The sequence below is a fragment of the Triticum urartu genome, chromosome 6, assembly GCF_003073215.2.
Source record: "Triticum urartu cultivar G1812 chromosome 6, Tu2.1, whole genome shotgun sequence".
In the NCBI taxonomy this organism is placed as follows: Eukaryota; Viridiplantae; Streptophyta; class Magnoliopsida; order Poales; family Poaceae; genus Triticum; species Triticum urartu.
This window is the reverse complement of record NC_053027.1, coordinates 110,434,769-110,440,329: the sequence shown is the minus strand read 5'-3', so window position 1 is coordinate 110,440,329 and position 5,561 is coordinate 110,434,769.

The following is a 5,561-nucleotide window of genomic DNA, read 5'->3' as shown; positions in this document are numbered from 1 at the left end:
GTGATATGCGAGCGTTCAATCAGGCTCTCCTCGTCAAACAAGCTTGGAGATTGTTGGATACTCCAGATAGTCTTGTGCAAGGTTGATGCGGGCAAAATACTATCCTAATGGTAATTTGTTGGATACGGCGTTCACAAGAAATTCATCGGTGGTGTGGAAAGGTATTAAGCATCGGTTGGAGCTTCTTAAGCGAGGTGTTATATGGAGAGTTGGTGATGGTGCCTTAATTAAAACATGGCAAGATCCTTCGATTTCAAGAGGCCCATCCTTCTGCCTGTGACACCAAAACGTAATTGCTGGCTAAATCATGTAGCTGATTTTCTAGACAAATATGGAGCATAGAATGTTCAACTTTTAAATGAACACTTCTCGGCGCATAGCTGTGTGCCATGGTCTTAAACTTTTGAAGAAGGGTTTGGTTTGGCGTATAGCTAATGGACAGAAAGTATGCATTTGGCGTGATCGCTGGCTAGTCGATCACACTTCACCATGCATGACCTGGAGAGTCGGAAACTGCCGCCGAATGGAATCTCACGACACCGAATGCAACCGAAGAGTAATGTTCCACCGTCACAACAGTTGCACTTCTTGTTGGACTTGAAAACCGACAACCATCACCAAATGTTTGCCTTGAGCACTATGCAAGGCAATGAGTGTTGGTGTGAAAACCGGAAGATCTCGGGTAGGGGTCCAAAGCTGTGTATCATGGATCGATGGGTAACAGGAGACAGGGGACACGAAGTTTACCCGGGTTCGGGCCCTCTTGATGGAGGTAAAACCCTATGTCCTGCTCTTGTTTATATTGATGGAGTATCAAGTACAGAGTTGATCTACCTCGAGATCGTATGTTCTGGTCTAAAACCTAAGGGTGTGATGAATAATATCATAATCATCTATTAACTAGCCTGGCCTCGGCTTATATTGTTGGGGAACGTAGTAATTCCAAAAAATTTCCTACGCACACGCAAGATCATGGTGATGCATAGCAACGAGAGGGGAGAGTGTTGTCTACGTAACCTCGTAGACCGGCAACGGAAGCGTTGACACAACGTAGAGGAAGTAGTCATACGTCTTCCCCATCCGACCGATCCAAGTACCGAACGTACGGCACCTCCGAGTTCTGCACAGGTTCAACTCGGTGACGTCCCTCGAGCTCCGATCCAGACGAGTGTTAAGGGAGAGTTTCGTCAGCACGACGGCGTGATGACGGTGATGATGTTCTACCGACGCAGGGCTTCGCCTAAGCACCGCTACGATATGACCGAGGTGGAATATGGTGGAAGGGGGCACCACATACGGCTAAGGAACGATCACGAAGATCAACTTGTGTGTCATGGGGTGCCCCCTGCCCCCGTATATAAAGGAGGGAGGGGGAGGTGTCGCCGGCCCCTAGGGGTGCGCCTGGAGGAGTCCTACTCCCACCGGGAGTAGGACTCCCCCCTCTTGCCTTGTTGGAGAAGGAAAGGGGAAGGGGGAAAGACGAAAGGGGGCGCCGCCACCCTTCCTTGTCCTATTCGGACTAGGGGGGAGGGGCGCGTGACCTGCCCTGGCCGGCCCTCCTCTTCTTCCTTAGGGCCCATGTAGGCCCATTAACCCCCGGGGGGGTTCCGGTAACCCCCCCGGTACTCCGGTAAAATCCCGATTTCACCCAGAACGATTCCGTTATCCAAATGTAGGCTTCCAATATATCAATCTTTATGTATCGACCATTTCGAGACTCCTCGTCATGTCCGTGATCACATCCGGGACTCCGAACAACCTTCGGTACATCAAAACACAAAAAATCCTAAATACGATCGTCACCGAACTTTAAGCGTGCGGACCCTACGGGTTCGAGAACTATGTAGACATGACCGAGACACGTCTCCAGTCAATAACCAATAGCGGAACCTGGATGCTCATATTGGTTCCTACATATTCTACGAAGATCTTTATCGGTCAAACCGCATAACAACATACGTTGTTCCCTTTGTCATCGGTATGTTACTTGCCCGAGATTCGATCGTCGGTATTCCAATACCTAGTTCAATCTCGTTACCGGCAAGTCTCTTTACTCGTTCCGTAATACATCATCCCACAACTAACTTATTAGTTGCAATGCTTGCAAGGCTTGAGTGATGTGTATTACCGAGAGGGCCTAGAGATACCTCTCCGACAATCAGAGTGACAAATCCTAATCTCGAAATACGCCAACCCAACAAGTACCTTCGGAGACACCTGTAGAGCACCTTCATAATCACCCAGTTACGTTGTGACGTTTGGTAGCACACAAAGTGTTCCTCCGGTAAATGGGAGTTGCATAATCTCATAGTAATAGGAACATGTATAAATTATGAAGAAAGCAATAGCAACAAACTAAACGATCAAGTGCTAAGCTAACGGAATGGGTCAAGTCAATCACATCATTCTCCTAATGATGTGATCCCGTTAATCAAATGACAACTCATGTCTATGGTTAGGAAACATAACCATCTTTGATTAACGAGCTAGTCAAGTAGAGGCATACTAGTGACACTCTGTTTGTCTATGTATTCACACATGTATTATGTTTCCGGTTAATACAATTCTAGCATGAATAATAAACATTTATCATGATATAAGGAAATAAACAATAACTTTATTATTGCCTCTAGGGCATATTTCCTTTAGTCTCCCACTTGCACTAGAGTCAATAATCTAGATTACACAGTAATGATTCTAACACCCATGGAGCCTTGGTGCTGGTCATGTTTTGCTCGTGGAAGAGGCTTAGTCAGCGGGCCTGCAACATTCAGATCCGTATGTATCTTGCAAATTTCTATGTCTCCCACTTGGACTAAATCCCGAATGGAATTGAAGCGTCTCTTGATGTGCTTGGTTCTCTTGTGAAAAATCTGGATTCCTTCGCCAAGGCAATTGCACCAGTATTGTCACAAAAGATTTTCATTGGACCCGATGCACTAGGTATGACACCTAGATCGGATATGAACTCCTTCATCCAGACTCCTTCATTTGCTGCTTCTGAAGCAGCTATGTACTCCGCTTCACATGTAGATCCCGCCACGACGCTTTGTTTAGAACTGCACCAACTGACAGCTCCACCGTTTAATGTAAACACGTATCCGGTTTGTGATTTAGAATTGTCCGGATCAGTGTCAAAGCTTGCATCTACGTAACCATTTACGATGAGCTCTTTGTCACCTCCATATACGAGAAACATATCCTTAGTCCTTTTCAGGTACTTCAGGATGTTCTTGACCGCTGTCCAGTGATCCACTCCTGGATTACTTTGGTACCTCCCTGCTAGACTTATAGTAAGGCACACATCAGGTCTGGTACACAGCATTGCATACATGATAGAGCCTATGGCTAAAGCATAGGGAACATCTTTCATTTTCTCTCTATCTTCTGCGGTGGTCGGACATTGAGTCTTATTCAACTTCACACCTTGTAACATAGGCAAGAACCCTTTCTTTGCTTGATCCATTTTGAACTTCTTCAAAACTTTGTCAAGGTATGTGCTTTGTGAAAGTCCAATTAAGCGTCTTGATCTATCTCTATAGATCTTAATGCCCAATATGTAAGCAGCTTCACCGAGGTCTTTCATTGAAAAACTCTTATTCAAATATCCTTTTATGCTATCCAGAAATTCTATATCATTTCCAATCAGTAATATGTCATCCACATATAATATCAGAAATGCTACAGAGCTCCCACTCACTTTCTTGTAAATACAGGCTTCTCCAAAAGTCTGTACAAAACCAAATGCTTTGATCACACTATCAAAGCGTTTATTCCAACTCCGAGAGGCTTTCACCAGTCCATAAATGGATCGCTGGAGCTTGCACACTTTGTTAGCTCCCTTTGGATTGACAAAACCTTCCGGTTGCATCATATACAACTCTTCTTCCAGAAATCCATTCAGGAATGCAGTTTTGACATCCATCTACCAAATTTCATAATCATAAAATGCGGCAATCGCTAACATGTTTCGGACAGACTTAAGCATCGCTACGGGTGAGAAGGTATCATCGTAGTCAATCCCTTGAACTTGTCGAAAACCTTTCGCAACAAGTCAAGCTTTGTAGACAGTAACATTACCATCAGCGTCAGTCTTCTTCTTGAAGATCCATTTATTCTCAATTGCTTGCCGATCAACGGGCAAGTCAACCAAAGTCCACACTTTGTTCTCATACATGGATCCCATCTCAGATTTCATGGCTTCTAGCCATTTTGCGGAATCTAGGCTCACTATCGCTTCTTCATAGTTTGTAGGTTCATCATGATCTAGTAGCTTGACTTCCAGAACAGGATTACCGTACCACTCTGGTGCGGATCTTACTCTGGTTGATCTACGAGGTTCAGTAGTAACTTGATCTGAAGTTTCATGATCATTATCATTAGCTTCCTCACTAATTGGTATAGGTGTCACAGAAACCGGTTTCTGTGATGTACTACCTTCCAATAAGGGAGCAGGTACAGTTACCTCATCAAGTTCTACTTTCCTCCCACTCATTTCTTTCGAGAGAAACTCCTTCTCTAGAAAGGATCCATTCTTAGCAACGAATGTCTTGCCTTCGGATCTGTGATAGAAGGTGTACCCAACAGTCTCCTTTGGGTATCCTATGAAGACACATTTCTCCGATTTGGGTTCGAGCTTATCAGGTTGAAGCTTTTTCACATAAGCATCGCAGCCCCAAACTTTCAGAAACAACAACTTTGGTTTCTTGCCAAACCACAGTTCATAAGGCATCATCTCAACGGATTTCGATGGTGCCCTATTTAACGTGAATGCAACCGTCTCTAAAGCATAACCCCAAAACAATAGCGGTAAATCAGTAACAGACATCATAGATCGCACCATATCTAATAAAGTATGATTACGACGTTCGGACACACCATTATGCTGTGGTGTTCCAGGTGGCGTGAGTTGCGAAACTATTCCGCATTGTTTCAAATGTAGACCAAACTCGTAACTCAAATATTCTCCTCCACGATCAGATCGTAGAAATTTTATTTTCTTGTTACGATGATTTTCAACTTCACTCTGAAATTCTTTGAACTTTTCAAATGTTTCAGACTTATGTTTCATTAAGTAGATATACCCATATCTGCTTAAATCATCTGTGAAGGTGAGAAAATAACGATATCCTCCACGAGCCTCAACATTCATCGGACCACATACATCTGTATGTATGATTTCCAACAAATATGTTGCTCTCTCCATAGTACCGGAGAACGGCGTTTTAGTCATCTTGCCCATGAGGCACGGTTCGCAAGTACCAAGTGATTCATAATCAAGTGATTCCAAAAATCCATCAGTATGGAGTTTCTTCATGCGCTTTATACCGATATGACCTAAACGGCAGTGCCACAAATAAGTTGCACTATCATTATCAACTCTGCATCTTTTGGCTTCAACATTATGAATATGTGTATCACTACTATCGAGATTCATCAAAAATAGACCACTCTTCAAGGGTGCATGACCATAAAAGATATTACTCATATAAATAGAACAACCATTATTCTCTGATTTAAATGAATAACCGTCTCGCATCAAACAAGATCCAGATATAATG